The following is a 20,993-nucleotide window of genomic DNA, read 5'->3' on the forward strand; positions in this document are numbered from 1 at the left end:
TCTTCTTTCTTTTTCTCTCCCTCTGTTTAGGTCCCTATCTGAGACCCCCAAAGAGTAACCAAAGCCCTGCCTAGCTCTATTCTCCCCAGTTATTGGCTGTAGCCACTCTTATTTAGCCAATAGCTTGAAATGGGGAGCAAAGTTTACACAACAAAGGCTGTTATACGTGAAAATCCACTCTTATGGGGGCAACCAGGTCTTGGGATCAGAATTTAGCATTTGTATACACAGCAGCACCAGACCAACCTGCTCCTCCCTCTTCCCTGGAGATGAAACTCTATAACGTAAAGAGAACCATTTCAAAGTGGACTATTCTGGGCAGTCACGACCCATATCCGTGGACATCAAAGTCAACCTTGTCACCTTCTCCTCCACAGTCAGGAGGATGGCCAGTCTGTGGTCTGGCTATGTGTTCTATGATAGATATTTCTATCATGTGTCTCTATCTATTCTAGATATTTTATATAAATAGAATCACAAAGCACGTGCAGTCTTGTGCATACTTCACAACAGGTTTCTTACCCCTGAATTCCCCTAATTGGGCCTGTGAGCTCACTTAGGGGTCTCTCCATGTTGGGATGAGGGACCCCCACATGCTGGTCTTCTGTAGAATACAACACTCCTTGATTTTACATACTGAGTCTGGCGTTTCATTCTTCCTCGAACAACAAATCCTTGCAGCGGAGATTAGTATCACACAGAGGTTAAAGGATGTGAAGTATGCATCACTTCAGCAGGTCACACTACCTCAGTGGGACTCATTCCCCCGGGCTGTGGGGAATCTGACTGCGTTCAGATGTGTCATACGATTAAGTTAGAAAACAGTGCATTGCACAGTAACAGCAAACGTCATGAGCTCAGTAGCCGTCAGCCTCCTTCATTCCTGTTATCAGGAATTCCGAAAGAGCTTTGTGCATGCTCACCCCTGCTGCTTCATGCTCGTAACAGCGATGTTTTGCTGAGCGCTCTGCATTGATGTGTACTGGATTCAGCTTTCTCCCTTAGAAGACATTCAACTAGATGGAGAGGGGTTCTGAGAGAAGGGGTGTCTGGGAGAGGTGGAAAGAACGACTCGAAGACAAATTGTGGATCTAAGCTGACGACCTGTGTGATCTGCTTGACACAGCTTTTCCAGTCTGAGTCTCTCTGTGTTCTGCTCTCTCTCTCTGAAGATTTCTCTGTCTATATTCTGCTTGCTTGCTATTCTAAGAGATCTCTTTGTCCATGCCCTGCTTCCTTGTGTGTGTGAGTGTGAGTGTGTGTGTGTGTGTGTGTGTGTGTGTGTGTGTGTGTGTCTGTCTGTCTGTCTGTCTGTCTCAGTTCTCCAAGAAGTTCTCTCTTTTTATCCTAAAAAGTTCTCTGGATAGCTCAACTCCTGCAGAACACAGGTCCAGTCTTTTATTTTACATATCAATCCAGTCATTTACTCCAGGTTTCCTTTTGATTTCCTATGCATCAGCATCCTAGACCCCAGTTCTTTTTATTCTAAGGAAACAGCAAGCACAGTTTTTTTTTAACATTGCAAAAGAATTCAAAGATCTGCCTGCCTCTGTTAAACACAGGCAACAAGATAGTTGGGTAGGACCTTGGCCTGAAATTACCATTTCCACCATACCTGGGCCCAACGTTGTTCTTCCCTAGGCTGATCTTGAATTTAGGAATCTGTCTGCCTTTGTAAGCATAAATAATAACAACAACAAAACTGGGTGGGATCTCCTGCAATCAGCACTCCCTAAATCTCTTCATCTCTTTCCTTAGTAATTTTCTACCAAGTTAGCTCATAGCTCAACTGCTTTTGTTCCTTTAGATTCCTGAAACCCCTTCTATAATTCATATTGCATCCTTATTTTTGCATAGTTGAGAAACTACATATATATACATATATATGTATATATACATATGTATATATGCACATATATATATTTAACTCATGTATTTAGAGCTCTTTCTCATAGCCTTAAGGGCTGCCCTGAAGGGCCCAGTGTTTATCATTTTGCTAAGACAAATCCACACCCTTGACTCCTGGGCTCTTGCTGTTTTTAATTATCATGAAGTCACTAACAACGTTAGCAGGGAGGGCATCCCTTGGAAGGAAAGAGTCCTCCACTGCTAGTGGGTCAGGAAATATGTACATTATGACACAAACAAGCATTACCCCCACAGCAGCCTGTGTTACTCGTGGACACATATACAGGGGCCTTGTCCCAGGGGCAGGAACTATGTCACTCTGTTCCTACCAAGTCATACCAGGCTCCACCAGTTGATAGAAATGACTTTAAAAAAATCCACAGTTGTTTGTAGATTACTGATTTTAAAATGCAATGTTTTGTTTGTTTGTTTGTTTTTTCATTTTTTTCGAGACAGGGTTTCTCTGTATAGCCCTGGCTGTCCTGGAACTCACTTTGTAGACCAGGCTGGCCTCGAACTCAGAAATCCTCCTGACTCTAGCTCCCGATTGCTGGGATTAAAGGCATGCGCTACCACGCCTGGCTTAAAATGCAATGTTTATGTGAAAGAAACGTAAACTTCTGGCAAAGATGTTGGAACTTTTAGCTGCTCCCAGGGGCGAGCTCCCACAAGGTCTGTGTCTAAAGAAAACCATGTTGTCATAGTTTGCCAATGTGGTCTGAATTCTAAAGTGTTTTTTGTTGTTGTTGTTTGTTTTGTTTTTGTTTGTTTTGTTTTTTAAGATTTATTTATTACATGTAAGTACACTGTAGCTGTCTTCAGACACTCCAGAAGAGGGAGTCAGATGGATGTAAGCCACCATGTGGTTGCTGGGATTTGAACTCAGGACCTTCAGAAGAGCAGTTGGTGCTCTTAACCACTGAGCCATCTCTCCAGACCCCGTGGTCTGAATTCTAGATTTTAGTTTCTAATGGCTGAAAGAAATACTTACCTGTAAATGGCATAACTTGGCCAGCACTCTTACTTCCCACAAATAAAGCTAACTTCATTATAGTATATAATAAATATGATATAACATATAATATACATATAGGGTTGCAGATGTGGCTCCTGATGTATTTCTTACATAGTATTCACAAAGGTCTTTTGGATCTCCAGCATCCCGGAAAAGAAATGCATGTGCTGTTTATTTGAAGACACATGATTCTCTCCCTGTCTGTGGTTTGTAAATGCTTGACCCAGGTGTGGCCTTGTTGGAGTAGGTATGGCCTTGTTGGAGTAGGTGTGGCCTTGTGGGCGTGGGCTTTGATACCCATGACCTAGCTGCCTGGGAGTCAGTCTTCTACTAGCAGCCTTCAGATGAAGATGTAGACTTCTCAGCTCCACCTGTGCCATGCCTGCCTAGATGTTGTCATGTTCCCCCCTTGATGATACTGGACTGAACCTCTGAACCTGTAAGCCAGCACCAATTAAATGTTGTCCTTATAAGAGTTGCCTTGGTCATGGTGTCTGTTTATAGCAGTAAAACCTTAACTATGGCACCTTCCCTCTCCCTCCCCTCCATCTCTCTCTGTCTCTCTCTGTCTCTGTCTCTGTGTGTGTGTGTGTGTGTGTGTGTACCTTAAAGATCTCTTAGTGATAAATGAGAAGGGCTAAGCTAATACCAGAGAAAAAGGAAGCAGCATGAACAAGAAGTTGTAGAGAACATAGAAGTATAGAAGAGAACATAGAACATAGAAGACATAACTTAAAATATTTTTCTTGAAGGGCAGACTAACGCAAGTGTACCCCAGGAACACAGCCTGCATGTCCTTGAACATTCATGCTCCACCTTAATGGCTAATTAGAATACACTACACAGATAGGGAACGATGGACATTGAATTCTTTATCTTCCATAGGATACTAACTTATGAAGTAAATATTATACTCTATCCCCCAACTTATGGACAAGATGATCAGGAAAATCTCTGTGCCAGTTATTTGGCACAACAGCTAAGATCTTATTGAGTCTATTTTGACATCTAGGATTAGAGAAACTGGGGGCAGTGTTCTTTCTAGTCTTGGCAGTACATTTCTCCCACACCCTGACTATTATGCTTTTGAGACAGAGGCTCACCTTATTCTGGTTAACTTGGAAGTCACCCTGTAACCCAGGCTAGCCTCAAATTTATGGCTCCCATCCCACCTCAGCCTGCTGAATGCTGGGGTCAGGGAGGGGCCACCACACCCAGCTACGGATCCCTTTTGTGCTTTTGAGCTCTCCCCTTCCAAGCTCCCTGGGAGGATTCTTCACAGGGCTCCATTAAGATGGAGAGAGCATCGGGTGACATCTGGCTCATTTCTTTCACACAGTTCAAGGATCTATTGTAAATAAGGTGTCATTCACCGTGAGAACCAGAGTAAGGGGGAATCATTACTTTATAAAGACTCTACCTGGCATTTGCAGATACACTCTTGACTCTTCACACAAATCTTTGAATGACCTTTTTTTTTTTTTTTTTTTTTGTCTAGTAAACCTTGCAAGTTATTTCCTTGTTAATTCGTTAAGTAGTTTCTTTGTTCATTTGCTCAAGGATATTAAATATTAGGCTTGATCTTATCCAGCTTTGAAGTTACAGCTCTGAACAATAATGAATCCACCTTCTGAGTATTGCCTTCTTCTTCTTTTTTAAAACAATGCAGGGATGGAGTATTAAATTATTCAGTTCTGACCTTCTGTTAACTTTTTGAAATCTGATTATCATCCAAGAAAGCACTCTAATTTTCTAGTATCTGGATAAATTGGTCAGCATGCCTTCTGTGTCCTCATTTATATATCCATTCAAATAGTGAATCAAGGGCTGGCAGGATGGCTCAGTGGGGAAAGGTTTTTGCTATGAATGTTTGATGACCTGAATTTGATCCCTGGGACCTACATAAAAGTGGACTGAGAGACCTAATTCCAAAATGCTGTCTGCTGATTTTCAAACACACTTTGTTTCTTTCTCTTTTTGTTTTGGGAACTTCTGTTCATTCTTAAATATTTTTAAGTGTTTTTCTGTTTTTGTTGGTTTGTTTGTTCTTGTTTTGAGACACAGTCTCACTGTGTAGCCCAAGCTGACCTCACACTTACAGCAGCCTTCTGACCTCTTGCACGCACCGCCATGCCATCCCAGTCTTCAATCTGAAGAGAGCATCCTCATCTCTAAAGAGCCCACCTGTGTCTCCAGGGCAAACTCATCACCTTCTTCGTTCTGTTATGATTATAACTGTCATTGTCTTACTGCCTCGTGTTGAATAAATTCACTTTAGGTCCTTCTCTTCCACTGAGACTGAAGTACTGGGGGTGTGGGGATACCAACCAGGCCTTGACTCTTTAGGATCAGCACAGAACAAGGCCTAGGTTTGTTACAGGATGGGTTCAAGATGAATGTACTCTTTTGCTTTCAGTTAGCATACCTGAATGGTGATCATAAAAACATACATCCCACAGTCTGATTCCTAACTCTATAAATATTGCCCCGTAGAAGAAGAGAAATCTCTCCTTAGGTGGAAAGGAGAAACCTACTGTGGGTGGTCTAAGGAGAAGACTTTTGGTATGAAAAGAGAAACACAAAGGACAGGAGACCTGAGTGATGGGGCCTCAAGCCAAGGAACGCCCAGATCTATCAGAAGTTCAAGAGGCAAGGGATGGGTTCCAGGGTTTTGGAAGAGACTCTGGCTCTCATCAGACCTTCTGAACTCCTGGCCTCTAGAGCTACCAAAAACCAAAAGTTTATTGTCTTAAGACATCCAGTTTGTGGCAATTTGTTTCAGCGTCTCAAGAAAGCCATGCTAATCTCTTGTGGTAACATTTCTGAAGTTAACTTCCTGTCAAAAGTGAAGAGGTCTTTGGATGGACTAGCATTGGGGAGGTTACACATACAAGATTTTTCCCGAACAGCTTTTCTGATCCTGTACAAGACAAAGGTGCATTGTGACCACCAAGGCTCTAGAATTTCTCAGCATCTTGGGCCACAGGATGTGCCTTTCTCATCCTGTGAAATGCGTGTTACCATAGGTCTATAGGCATTGATGTTCAGCGGGACAGAACTCTACAGTCTGTGAGACTTGGAGCCCATTTATAATCCGACAAAGTAGGGGCCTTAGGGAAGGTGCAGAAGGCATTGTTCCCGAAGTGTGCACACAGGAAACCAGCCCAAGGAGAATGGAATGCCTTTGCAAATATCTAATGTTTGCTTGGCACAGCTTGTCCGGTTGAGCTTTGCAAAATCTTCCTCAGGCTTTGTTTTCCTGGTTTCTGTGGAGCCAGTTCATGTCTCAAGGCAAGTCGGGGCTGGGCTGGCTGGAAACCACTGAGGAATTAGGTGAGTTTACTTGGTCTCCAGGTGCATGACAAGGAATGGCCAGTTCAAGCTATCATGTGGGATATTAATGCTTGTCTGGGGTACCCTTTCCCCTCTCGGTTATTAGTTTTTCTTCCTCAGTATCCTGGATTCTCTTTCTCTTAAATGTCAGTAACAGCTCAAGAGCTTAGGATGTAGCTCGAGATTTAGTTGTCTATGAAAGAATTAGTCATTGTATTTCTTTTGGCAAACCCATCATCATGTAACCCTGCAGCAAAATGAAGGGGAATCAGGAAGCCCGAGGATTTGACCTTATAACAGAACAAACATGGCCTCCAGCAATTAAGTTCTGGGATGGCTTGAGATGTTAAGAAGTAAATAGGTCTACATGGCTTGATTTATTAACCTTTTCGAGTTATAGGCAATATTGAGAAAAACAACTCAAGCTCATGAAAATAGTTGCGTGAAGAGAAAACCATTTCCAACTATTATGCTACTTTAGCAAACTAAATGGCGGGGGTGGGGGGAAGTAGAAGCAGAAAGTGCTAGAAATATTGTATCTCCTTAGCTTGACCTAATAAAGTCTTATTTATTTATTTATTATTTAATGTGTTCATGCTTGTGTGTACATGCATATGAAAGTTCACTCGCACCCAAGTGCGCATATGGCGGCCTGAGGTCAACATTGAGTGTCCACTTCATTGTTATCCACTTATTATTATTATTATTATTATTATTATTATTATTATTATTATTATTATTTGGAGCTAGAGTCTCTCATCACTCTGGCTAGCCTGACTAGTTAGCAATCCCTAGGGTTACCAGTGTCTTCATTTCCCAGACCCAGGACTACAGGTGCATGCCACACCACCACACTCAAAAGTTTTAAAGATTTATGTATTAATTGGATGCTGAGAGCTGAACTGGGGTCCCCAAGCTTCCAGGGGAATCTCTTTAATGACGGGGTTATCTCCTTAGTCCCTGCTTTCCCTGTTGAAAACTCAAATTATTTTGTGGCCACTCCCACTTGAAAGATTTCAAGACTGCATGTCTTAAATTACAGCTACTCTCAGACATCTCAATTAACTTTAATTCCGCTTTTCTCTAACGTCCCATCAGGTTATCTGTAGTCACCTTGTCTTCTCAGTACTTCCTGTCCTGACTTGGTTCCTATGGATTTGCATTTATTGCCCAAGAAGCTTAGTGGAAATGACTTTTTATTTTTTCAAATTTGTATGTTCCATATTTTTCTCTTTTAATGAACCACAGATAGATGGCTTTTGTTTAGAATGACATCTTTTTGCTCAGAGATGAGGGTCTCAATAGAACCTCAGCCCTGGGAGACATCACTCTACCCGTGTCTGATGTCTCACATTCATCTTTGTGGATTCTGACCTTAAGGTTTCTGCAGACAAAACCTAAGCACACGGATCCATATTACCTCCCCCTCCCTCAAACTTTTCCCTCATAGTCCAATATTCAGCAAATATGAAGTCTAACTTGTGGTAACTCAGAGGTATTTCTTTTCTTTGAAGCAGCGAGTTAGCCTGCTATAATGGATGTGAGTTCGCATGCAAACATGTGTGTGAGGAAGTGATGTGCATGTATGATGAGACATAAACCATAGGATATCTGCTTTCTTACGAACCAGCCAGATAGGGCCTTTATGTCACTTGAATGTGGGGTTCAGTTGACACATAGGAGAAGAGAGGCCATGAAATGAGGAAACTTGGAGTTTATGGCTGAGTTAATGGGCTACCTCTCTTTGCAGAAAGAAGGGGTGAATTTCTACTTTATTATCTTGGAATGTGAACGCCAAAGGTCTCTGTCATTGGGCCTGATGCTATGGCTTAAATCATACACTGAAAGCTTAACCTCTTGTGGTATTGAGGGGTCTTTGGGAGACAGGCAGGTTATATGGTCAACACTTTTGTGAGGAGAACATATGCATTTGTAAGAGAAATGCAAATGAGCTTGTTTGCCCCGGCACTGTGAGAGGACACACTAAGAAATGACATTTACATTGAAAGCATATTCTCACCATATGCTCAATCTGCAGCCCCTTAATTTCTGCCTGCAGACATGTGAACAATTCTCATGTTATTTTTCAATCTACTCAGTCTACATTATTTTACTGTAACAGCAGAAAGGGATAAAGATGTTAAAAGTACCACAATACTTTGATTCAGAAATCATTGTTTTCTGCAGTTCCTGCCCAAGAAGAAACTTGAATTAGTTCTTGATGTCTTGGCTAAGGTTAAATGGAAACAGCACAAAGGATTCTTATATAATGTCTTGACATGAGCGTTTACTCTTTTGTCTTAAGTATAAAGAAAGAGAGTGGGGTATGTAGATCAACTGTAGCGCACTTGTGTGAGGTTCTAGGTTTGAGGAAAAACACCACAAACTTTCTGGCAGAAAAGGAAATAAAGAAATGACCTTCCTTAGGGGAAGGACACTGGTTTAAAGAGTCCTAATATGAAACTGTGGAGTTGCAGAAGAAACTGAAGTCTAGGGGAAGCACTGGCCCCCCAAGTGGCACAGAGTATGATGAACTTAGACTCATATATCCTTGGGTTCAAAGCCACACTCCGCCATTTGGCTATTTGTTTTTAGAAAGCCAAGGAAGACTCTGGAAAAGGCAACTCTTCTACACACCCAGTGAGAGTATAAAAAACTAAAAATAGAACTACCATGCATACATCCAACAACCGGGATCAATATGTTATTTTGGATATCCAAAATAATCGGAATTGTTACACTGAAAAGATAACTCATCCTCATATGCACTGTAGCATCATTAATGATCGTCAAGACATAAAATCAACCAAAGTACCCTTCTGCCGATGGACAGATAAGGAAATGTAGTCTATCTGCCTGAAAGACTAGCTTCAATGGTTAAAAGGATGGAAACCGGTCATTTGTGTTAACAAATAGGGGATACTGTGTTGATATGAAACAAAGCAGCCACGGGAAGTCAGACACTCCCTGTTCGCACTCATTCATGGAAGCCGTAAAAGTTGGCTTAGCAGAACGTTCACTAACACAGTGATCTTTAGAGACTATAAGGCAAAGGAGGATCGGACATAGAGGAAGGCCAGGTAGAAGGTGACAAAAATACCGAGGGAGGAATTACTAATATAGCAGCGCAGGGTAAACGGGCCTGACAATAATTCACTGAACACTTAGACGGGATTAGAAGACTCAGCTTGTAACACAGAGACGGTATACGTGTCTGAGAAACCAGAATGCTACTACCTTGATTTGATCATTATTACTGTATGGAGTTCTCACACTATACCTCATAAATGTTTATAAATGCAGCATGTCGTTGATATGAAAAACATTAGGTTATATTCTTTCAAAATATATAACTTACACTGATTAATTTAATTCTTATCAGACTGAAAACTTTAAGGAAATAAAAGCCAAAGATCAAAACCGTCTTCGCTTCTCAGGTAGGGGGGATATTACCTGTGGCTTCCTTTCTTAACTGTTGCTAGGTTTTATGCTAGAAGGGTCATACCCTTGGCCTTGGGCTTTATCAGTTGAAGTGGTCATCCAATGATGGACTCTGTTTATAATTTTCAAGAATTCTGGAAATGCTTGATTGGAGTCAAGAAAGCGCCTAAGAACATATGCCAGTCTTGCAGAAGATCCAAGTTCAATTCCCAGTCCCCATGTGATGGCTGAGAGCTATCACCTATAACTCCAGTTCCAGGGAATCTGGGGACCCCTTCAGTCCTCTGTGGATACCAGAAACACAAATAGTGCATAAAACACTCTTACCCATAACATTAAAATATTTAAAAATGAAAAAGGAGATGAAAAGGAAGGATATCAATTTTTTTTCTTAGACACATATTATATGTGTGAATTCTTACCACAAATGAATGGAAATATTTGTTCTACGAGTTCTGGAGGCCTAGGGAAGGTAAGGACCCAACAAGAGATGCCTGGAGACTCTCAAATCATAATACGTTAAAAAGTTGTGGTGGAACAAAGAAAAAGAGCTTTAACGTTTCCTTAATTCCACAGGTGACCTTTTAAGATAATTTATTTTCTAGGTAAGATAATTCAAATACATTCTGGATAATGAACTGTATGAGGGCAGCCGAGGGCTCGCGTCCTTCCTGTTGCCTGGGGCACACAGCTCTTTGGGGCCATAAAGTTGGTTTGTTATCTGATTTCTCACTTTCCCGAAATATACTGAGAATACATGGTAGGTGTTTGCTGCGGTGAGTTGGCGTTTGATAAATGTCCATTGAATTCAATTGGTTACCTAAGGGCTTAGGGCCAGGGAGACGGCAAAATATTTACGAGACCGTTTCTTCTGTTAAAAAGCCTAAGAAATATAGGCTCATTGAGCTGTTAGTTTTTGCAGCAAAGATGGATGTGCGCGACTCTCCCCATAGCTGAGGATAGTCTAGGCCTTTGCAAAGCAACTGGCCATATTAGGAGAGAAGCTGGTGGCTGAGAATAGACAGGCTAATCCTTTAACAAAGGTGATGCCCGAGACTCTAATACCCTAAGAGAAGCTTTTTTTTTTTTTTTTTAAAGGAAGAAGCAGCCAATTACAAGCATTTTACAATGTGAGGGTCCTATGAAATGTTTAGTTTAAATTGGCTGTAGTTTAAGCAGTGTCTCCCCCCCACCCCCACTCTGCTTTTAAAAGAAAGAAGCAAACTCAAGAAACCCTGGAGAAAGGATTAAGTTTAAGAAGGTCCCATACCTTCTACAGCTAAGGACTGAGGCAAAGGAAATTGTGGTTTCTGAGGATGTCCTAAGGCACAAACCTTTGACTCATCAAATAAAGATTCAATTGTACTCACAAAGGTCGTGTTCCCTCACATAAGAGGGAGTGGCATATTTGTAATTACTGCCAACTACAAGACCTGAAAAAATAAAATTAGCGATTACTCGTTAGAGTATACAAATAGCTTCTACCCTCCAGTGGTCCCAGATTTCAGGGGCTAGGCGGCGGGGAGGAGTTGAAGAAATATGTCTTCTAGAAAGTTCTGGGCTAAATAAAAGAGACCACATAAAACACCAGTGCTTATGCAGAATAAACTTGTTTCACTTCTGCATATTTTTATTTTTGCAGATTTGTCACTAGTTTCGTTTGTAGTGCTTCCCATTTTTTTCTCTCCATACCTTCCATGTAAACTTGGGAGCTCCACAGAAAGTTATGTGGTCAGTACTATAAGTAAGATGACATTTCTGACTGCTGAGGCCTTCTTCTTCTGTTTTATCACAAATCTTTGTTAATGATGAGAGTTACCTACTTAAGCAATGTCCACAGTCTTGAGAGCTGTCAGCAAACCCTAGGGATGGTTTACAGTTAAATTATTGCTAAAGAGTTAAATGCTGTTTGCTTATCAAATATGAGGTTGCTGGATCTACACAGGAGTAGTAAGAGTATAATAATTTTAGTAATGAACAATGCATCTTTCAGGAGATTAAGAAATTTGAGTAGAAATAAATATAGTATTCTATTGCAACCTAATATACTTGAAGCATATAACGGTTTGGAAGGGCTACATTTCAGAATATAGGTGATTAAGACGTTGTTTATATGATTGTCACTCCCCAGTAGATGTGGTATCTTGGGATGTCTGAGTGTGTGCCTGTGTGTAGATGCAAATGTTTGTGCTTGTGCGTATAGGACAGAGGACAGTTTTAGTGTTCTTTTTCAAGTGCTGTCTTCCTTAATTTTTTTTTTTTTTTTGAGACAAGTTCTCTCATTGGCCTGGAAGTCACCAGGCTAAGCTGTCTGGTCAGCATGCCTAAAGGATCTATTTCTGCCTCTATAGCACTGGGGTTCCAAGGGAGAGACATCACACTTTCTTAGGTAGTTACAGATGATTGAATTTAGGTCCCCCTGCTTGTAAGGCAAGTCCTTTACAGTTATCGCCACAGTCTTTTAAATTTAACTTTATTCTTTTGAGACAAAGTCTTACTCAGTGTAACCCGGACTGGCCTGAAACTCACTATATAGCCCTCGCTCACCTCGATTCACGACAATCCCCGTGCTACAGCATCCTGAATGCTGCGGTTGGAAGACTAATCCTGACTACGAATAAATGTTTTCCAAGTAGTTACTTTTTCTAAATCGCCCAAGATATGTTGTTTCTAACATAGCATTTGGTGCAGTGTAAATAGATTTGGGATGCTACTTGTTGTAGTCTGAATGCAATGCTTTTACTGGAGGAAGCACTATTTTAAATTCCCAAGCATGTGTGGGGCAGGTACAGTACGTCTCTGTGTGTGTGTGTGTGTGTGTGTGTGTGTCTATGAGAGAGAGAGAGAGAGAGAGAGAGAGAGAGAGAGAGAGAGAGAGAGAGAGAGAGAGAGAGAGAGAGATATTGAGAGAGAGGTTGACTTGTTTATGAGCCAGATAGCTTAAGTATCCCACCAGTGTGGGACAAACCTGCTCACTTCTCTTATTTGTTTAGCTGAATAGTCAGCCTTCTATATCTAGGCCAGTGTGTTCAATCTCTGATTCAAAAGCATAAGGAAAAATTGCAACCATATTAGACATGTCTGTTTTTTTTCCCCATTTGCCACCATTTCCTGGACAATTCTGTTTAACAACTATTTACAGAGAATTTAGTGTTTACTGTTTGCAAATAACCTAGAGACGATTTAAGATCTAGAGGTAATGGAGGGTATATGTAGGCTATGTGCAAAGACCTTGTCATTGTACATAGAGAACCTGCACAATTTGTTATTCATGGGGTCCCCAAGAATCCTAAGGGATGGCTGTAGTCTCTAAAGAGGTCATCAGAGGCAAAAAAACAAAACAAAACAAAAAAAATAAAACAAAAAAACTATTTAGACCCACCAAAAATAACAAAAGCAAACTCTAGATGTCATCGTGGCCACATATGCAAGTATAGATGTTCATGGCTAACTTCCCCTGGGCAGCACTTGTGAGGACCTTCAAGCCTCAGGCAACTAATGAATCTAGTCATCTTGTATCTATAAATTGTCCCAGGGGAGGGAGATGTTAAATATTGTGGAGAAATTATGCATAATGTTTCAGGCAAGATGGCCAGGTAAGATGCTGGGCACTTTCCCCTCATTTAACAGTGCAGTTTCCTCAGTGCTAAGTGCCAAACAACTGTCCTTTTAGCTCCATCACAACACGCCCCTCTCTTTTGATGTGTCAGTGCTTTGCAATGTTTGGAGATACAGGAATAGATAGATGTGCAATTGTCTTCTAAGGGCTTAACGTCAAGACAGCTTTTCAGAGTGGCTGGTATAAATTAGGGGCAGACATAAATTCCTTAGAGAATTAGAGATTAGGAGAGGCTGTGTGTGTGTGTAGAGAGAGAGAGAGGAGCAGAGTCCAGGGCTTGTAGCTAAGAGGGAAGAGTGTCCATCAGAGTGTTGCTGTAGATGGTTGCTAGGCAGTATGTTTGCTATAAGGTTCTTCTTTTCTTTTTCCTACAATATCATCTGGCTGAGAGTTAAGTTTTGATTGGAGGGTTAAACAGGAAATTTGGTGTAGAAAAGAAGAGTGAGCCATCGGTAAGCTAGGTCTCTTGGTCCCAACTCACCTCAAAAAAAAAATCCAAAAAAGACAATATAGGGAAAATAAGCATAAGAAAGCTATTTGTGATATCTCTAGCTAGTCTTGGTTTTGAGAAATTAGGGAAAAATTTCTCTAAGGAGTCAAATAAAGATGGAAGTATAACCAAAAATAAGAATGAGAAAATCCCACTGGAGGACATATGGATGGCTAGCAAATATGAGATGAATTCCAGTCCTTGCAGATATGCAAAAATAAACTGTCTTGTATTGAGATAATATTTTATACCCAGCAGATGATGTGTGTGTGTAGATATGTATGGATATTTTTGTTTGTCTTTTTTAGTATCAGGCCCTTTTTTAAGAATGGAGATCAATAGGGGCTTGTATCCTAACGGTCCCCATGTGGTTTGGTCCAATCACTAAGAAGAACAATTTAAAAGTAGTATACAGGGCACAAAACTCCTCTCCTAGGTGTATTGAAAAGATACCTTTGTGTTGTTAGTATAAGGTTATGCACATGGACATAAGGAGTCTCTCACACTGAAGTTTTGTTTTCAATATTGAAAGGCTAGGAAGCTGCCTCTTGTTTGTTGCTAGTCTGAAGACCCCCCTCCCCCCCAGTCATGATGTTTTGGTCCAACAGAAGGACATTAATTAGTGCCACTTCTCTGGTTCTCCCCTCTGTTAGGAGAAAGGGTGTGACCTAAGAATCTGAAGTGGCAGGTTGAGCTTCTCTTTCTCTTGGAGGTGTGCCACCACAAGGAAGGGCTAACAATGCCGTGGCCCTCTCTTGCAGCTTCATTGGTGCTCATTGGTGTGGCAGAGAACTGCCAAAAGTGGCAGAGAACTGCCAAAAGTGACCTCAGCTTCACTGAAGTTCTAAGGTACAGCATTTGCAAGTTCATTCGGCCATGGATATAAGATATATTGTCCCGTTCAGTTTTCCCTTTCTCGATTGAGTGAGCTGGTGTGCATGTTCTCTAATGGTTCCCTTGATCTTTAACGCTGGAAAACAAGCAAGAAACAGAACCTTGGGAGCAAAGAACACGTGTAATAAGAGGTGCCGTTAGTTTAGGTAGAGGTGGGTATCCCTAAATTTGTGCCTAGGACGTACTGTGCTACTCTCTGACTGGGGCATTTTACCTTAGTGAAGTCCTTCAATGTAAAGTGCCTTTGCCTGCCTGCCTGTATGAACTGATTCTAGAGAGGCTGGGTTGTGCAAATGCTACGTGGGCCCTGCCTTGATGGAGCAGGAGCCATTGGGATGATGCTGCGACAACCAGAGAGGACCCAGAAAAATTTGTACCTCTTAAACCATGTCTTCTGGACATTGCTCTTTATTATTTTTTAAATTTATTTTATTTATTATTTATTTATTTATTTTTAATTATTTTTCTTTTCTTTCTTTATTTCTTTACATTCCAGATTTTATCCCCCAGCCCCCATCCACCTTCTGACTGTTCCACATCCCATATCTCCTCCCCATCCCTCTGTCTCCATGAGGATGTCCCCACCCCCCCATCCCCCCACACAACCAGACCTCTAAACTCCCTGGGGCCTCCAGTCTCTTGAGGGTTAGGTGCATCTTTCTCTGACTGAACGCAGTCCACTGCTGTATATGTGTTGGGGGCTTCATATCAGCTGGTGTATGCTGCCTGGTTGGTGGTCCAGTGTTTAAGAGATCTCGGGGGTCCTTGTTAATTGCGACTGCTGGTCCTCCTACAGGGTTGCCCTCCTCTTCAGCTTCTTCCAGCTTTCTCCTAATTCAACCACAGGGGTCAGCAGCTTCTGTCCATTGGTTGGGTGCAAATTTCTGCATCTGAGTCTTTCAGATGCTTGCTTGGTTTTCCAGAGTGCGGTCATGCTAGGTCCCTTTTTGTGAGCACTCCATAGCCTCAGTAATAGTGTCAGGCCTTGAGATCTCCCCTTAAGCTGGATCCTAGTTTGAGCCTGTCACTGGACCTTCTTTTCCTCAGGCTCCTCTCCATTTCCATCTCTGCAGTTCTTTCAGACAGGAACAATTATGGGTCAGAGTTTTGAAGGTGGGATGGCAATCCCCTCCCCCATTTGATCCCCTGTCTTCCTGCTGGAGGTGGGCTCTATAAGTTCCCTCTCCATACTCTCACACATTTCATGTAAGGTCCCTCCTTTTGAATCCTGAGAGTCTCTCACCTCCCAGGTCTCTGGTGCATTTTGGAGGATCCCTCCCAACTTCTGTTTCCATTTTTTCTGCTGGCCCTCAGGGCTTTAGTCCTTTTCCCTCAAGCAATAACAGATCAAGTTCCCCTCTCCCTCCCCTCCCCTCACCCCAACCCCCATCCACTTTCCCTCCCAGGTCCTCCCTCCCTCCCCACTTGTGATTGCTTTCTTCTCCCTCTCTAGTGGAACTAAGGCATCCTCACTTGGGCACTTCATCTTGTCCTTTTTGAGTTCTGTGGACTGTATCTTGGGTATTCTGTAATTTTTTTTTTTTTGGCTAATATCCACTAACTATAAAGATATTTTTGATGCCTTCCCTCTACTGCCTAAAGAGAGCTGAACTGAAGGAGGACTATTCCAAATGGAAAGGAGAAGAGAATTATCTGCGTCTTTCATCTCAGAATCCCTCCAATGAGAAATAACATTTTAGTAAAGGCTAGGCTGAGTCCCTCAACACAGTGTGCATATGACCCAGTGACAGCTCTGAGCTCTGTCCAGGATGGAGCTCCCTGGGCCTTGGGATGCTCCTGCCATGCACTTCATGAAGCTGCCTCGCCAGTTTCTATCCTGGCTTCATTGGGCACGCTTCAAAGAGAATAAGCTCTTATCCTCATAGTGTCTTAGAGATAGTAATAATTTTTAATGGATGTCTTCCACATACTGCATTATGGCATTTCTTTGACTAATAGCTGAAGATACATGCTCTAATCAGTCTGGAGTACACTCATGCTCATTTTATCTCGACGTTTGTTCTTGTTGAGTTAATGCAATTTAGAACAGATGAGACGAGTGTGTCTGTGAGAGTGTTTCCAGAGAGCATTCGTTGGGGGAGGCAAGACCTGCTCTCAGAGGAGACCCTAGAGAGAAGCAGTGTCCCATGCCTGTTTCCTTTGCTGTTCTGAGTGCCTCTATCACTTCAGTTGCTATCAAACCTTCTGGCACCAATTTGGTATCAGCAACTGGGCAGGGAGCTTCTGAGACTCCAGAACAGGATTGGAATTGCCAAACCATTCATCTCTGTGGACTGAGCAGTCACTGGATTCTCTGAATCTTCAGTATGTGGGAGGCCATTGGTCATTTCTATAACATAAACTAATAAAAAACACCCTTCTTATAACGTGCACACACACACACACACACACACACACACACACACACACACACATACACACACACGAAACACGTACATGAATTCTCTCCCTTTAATTCTGATCAAGAGAATCCCACTTCATACTGTGTTCAATATCCCCTAGGATTCCTCATAGTAATTCTTTGCTGGAAACTGTGCTGTAATGAGTGAAACCAGAAGAAACCACAGAATTTACTAGAATCTGCTGGATATTTACTTAAGAGTTTTCCAAATTCTTCTTCCTTATACTGACCCAGAGCTCCAGTCAGTGTAGTAACAGCAGTAAACTCATCTGTAGAGCATTCCAATGACCTTTCTGTGTCAGGTAAATGCATTTCAACACGGCGTTCATCTTTGTCTACAGACACATGGGTTCAGTCCTTCCTGTCTTATAGCTGTCTACATCTACTGATCAATACTAAGGTCCTACAGATGTTCCTCATACATTTCCATGCTGAAAAGTACACAGGGAGAGGGATCACATAATGGGAAAGGCCAAAGCTAGACTTTCTCCAAAATAGTGAGATCTACTTGTTAGAAAGCACGGGCAAAACAAGACCCATTTACTACATAGCTATTTATCCTGCATAGGCTACAATAATGCCGTCTCTGCTTCACTTGTGAAAGCCAGCCTCCTAGCTGTGCATTCTGTTGCAGTCCTGAGGCTGTGTGCCAACTCCCATGTGGCAGGCTTCCTGGCACACAACTTGGCTGGACATTTTGATGCCCGTGCCATTGGTGGTCCATGAAGTGGAAGGAACAGATGAGTGAGGGGAAAAAGGATACCGTGAGCCCACCCGGGAGCAGGTGGTAATGGGAAAGACATGGGCTTGGCCCGGGGAACACATTATTCTTTAATTCAAAAGGTGTGTGGAGGTGATCGAAAAGAGAGGCTTATGCCAAATTGAACTGGGAGATTAAATGTGCATCCCTCCCTAAAACTTCTGCTTATATTTCCTTGTGTCCCTGTCCTCTGTCATTTATGCTCCTGCTGTCGCCAAGGCAATGCTGTGTTTTATGCATGGCTAGTGCTCCAAGTCTGGGAATTCAGTTCAGACTTTCAATCAGTGTGAGGGCTTCAAGATCCAGCAGTTATCCTCCAGAGTTCCAGCTCACTCCCCTGCCTGCTCATGGCGGGGCTCCACAAATCAAATGCTTTCAGTTCTCCTAAACTGCTGTGGTCTCTTTTGTTCGTCTTCCTTGGCAACCACCCATCATTTGGGTTGGAACATTCTTCACTTAGCTAGCTCCTACTTTTCCTGTAAGACTACTTATCATGGGCCCACCCCCGGGGACTCTGACAAGCATTCGGACTCAGTCTGCAGCTAAGAAGCCATGGGTAAAGTTTGAAAACATTACGTGTTAATCTCTAACATGCAAAGTGTATACATTATACACATCACAAAGGTTTACTTGTCTGTTTTCACGGGACAGAAGTTAACACTTCAATGATAGAGAATATCTTGCATCTATAATGCTTAGCATGCACGAATTGCTTAATAAGTAGGGGAACTATATAGTTTACCATCCAAACTAGAATGTTATCAACAATTCTGCTGGAAAAGCAGGTACTAAGTGTGCCAAGCAGTGCACTCAAATTCTCCCTTTAGTTTCGACTGCTGAATATATTGGAATGATTTCCTTCCCCCCTCCCCCCTCCTTTCTTCCTTTCAATTGTAGATTAAACCATGGCCTTGTGTGTACTGTATAGGTGTTCTACCACTGTATTATAAACCAGCCATTTTAAAATTTAGAAATGGAACCTGTTAATTTCCCAGGCCACTTTTGTACTCTCTGGTAGCCCAGATTCACAAGCTCAACTTGTAATCCTCCTGCCTCAGCCTCTGGAGTAACTAGCACTACAGGTCCACACTCTAGGCCTTGTTTTCCTGATGCTGCCAACATCCAGTATACTTCAAGGCACACTGGATACGCTTCATGTTGAGAAGTGCTTAAGTCCATTCTCCTAACAGTTAGCTACCACCAGCACTTCATGTAGGACAGGCCATTTACCATTGCTATATGGCAGGGAGTTGGTAGTGCTTGCTACTTCTCATAGAAGAAGAATATTTTCAAATGAGTATACAAGAAGCTTCATGCATGGAACAGGTTGCACCAAGTCCAGTATCTTCTACTGTGAGAGTTCCCTTCTACAGTCATCTCTCCCAGGAGACTTTTCCTTGTGCTTGGTGAAACCTGTGGAATTTTGTACTCTTCAAAGTTATTCATAGAGAAAATTGTAGTAACACACATATGTAATCCCGGCACTCAGGTGGCCGACATACCTTGAGCTGGAGGCTAAGTTGGGCTGCATAGCAAGACTCCGTCTCAAAAATAAGCAGCCCACCAGACTAAAGTTAACGGTGAATACATCATCGTCTCAGACGTTTGCACGTGTTGTTCTTTCTTGAGAGTATGGTTACTGTGGAGACAGTGTTTGGAAGCTGTGAACAAGAAAAGAATGAAGTTTGGGATGTCGTTGAGTGGGAGGTCAGAAATACCAGAATTCCTTCATTCACAAACCGTTCTTGGCTAATGACTCAGTTCAGTTGGTTCAAGGGGACGTTTCTCAGTTCTCCTTTGACACTCTGTATTGTTTTTGCATTCTCACCTCAAGGAAGATTTTTTTTTCTCTTGTGTGGGAGTCCTCTGCCCACAGGGTCGTTTCAAGTTAGACTTAAGAATCACTCAGAGATGAAAAGAAAATGCTTAGCTGAGTCGCAGAGATCTTTGGTTCAGCTCTGAACTTTAAACAATTCCTTCTAAATATACACATCGCCTATTAACTCTTCCAAGTTTTCAGAGAAAGTATTAAATTTAACAAAAACTCAGGAGCTTGCTGGTACACAACTACTTCCAGAATCAGGCATTAATGACAGCGTTCAGTTATGGCCAAGGTATGTAGGTCTTTGGCTATGAGGTTCATGAGATGATTGTGTGTGTAGAGTAAAGGACTGAGAACTTGGTTAAGTTTCTACTTACCTGCTCAACAATGACTCCATTGAAGATGTCTCAGAGCACATGCGCAAGACAGAATATACACAGACTATACATCTTTTCAGAGAGTCACGAGACTGTCAGAAACTAAGAGAAATCTTCATTAGAATTCTTTAACCAAGCTATTCTCAAGTTCTTACTCTTTTTGTTTCCCACACTGGTTAAAACTCGTCCTTTCACAAAAAAACCCAAATTCTAAATTCTATCAAAGGAATTTGGTCTAATTATCTTACCCGGCACCTTCGCAACCAAAGAAAATTAAATCGAAGAAAAAGACCTGGATCTGACACAAAATATCCAGAGAACCTTGAGTAATTAATTTCCTTCTCCTCTTCCTGGCCTCATTATCCTCAGTGATACATGGAAACTAAGGACCAGAAAAGCCGACTGCACTGCAGTTCTGTGGGGTGCAGGCTCTAACTTCGAACGGAGAACGCGCCCTTTGACCACTAGTCGTCCTTCTTGTGCAGAAGATGAGAATGCTTCCTCTGGCGCTGCAAAGCAGACGGAAGTGTTTTCAGTTGGCTGGTACCCAGAAGAGAAAACTCGCCCCATTCACTATGCTGACCTTCGTTTGCTTATTATCTTTGTATTTTCCCAGAGAGGTCCATATACATAGATCTGCATTACAAAGAGGATGACATTTTTAAAATAAGCTAACTTCTCTGTAGTATGGTTAGCCATTAATTCTTTCCTTTGTAGGAAGTGTTCATTAAACTCCAGGTGAAGGGGTTTAAGTCCCAGAAGGTAGTGATCAAACGAACATAAGTGAATAATAAGTGGATTTTGTTTGTTTGCTTTAAAAAAAAGTGTTTCAAAAATGGTGTCCGTGCTTGCAACCACATATACTCACCCTTCTGGGTGCAAGAACAGGAGAGAACTACAAAGGCAACAAAC

At 42.0% G+C, this 20,993-nt stretch overlaps 1 long non-coding RNA gene and 1 pseudogene across 2 annotated transcripts in view; one reads left to right on the plus strand and one right to left on the minus strand.

Moving 5' to 3' along the window:
* Gm20110 (predicted gene, 20110) overlaps positions 1-20,993 on the plus strand; it is a 48,964-nt gene that overhangs the window by 12,263 nt on the left and 15,708 nt on the right. The window lies entirely within an intron of this gene.
* Positions 17,298-20,487, minus strand: Gm18409 (predicted gene, 18409; annotated as a pseudogene). Its single transcript, NR_038018.2, has 3 exons — positions 20,330-20,487; positions 20,082-20,183; positions 17,298-19,543 (listed from the first exon to the last, which is right to left on the minus strand). The product of NR_038018.2 is annotated as a predicted gene, 18409 (transcript).

The sequence above is a fragment of the Mus musculus genome, chromosome 10 (genome assembly GCF_000001635.26).
Source record: "Mus musculus strain C57BL/6J chromosome 10, GRCm38.p6 C57BL/6J".
Taxonomy (NCBI): domain Eukaryota; kingdom Metazoa; phylum Chordata; class Mammalia; order Rodentia; family Muridae; genus Mus; species Mus musculus.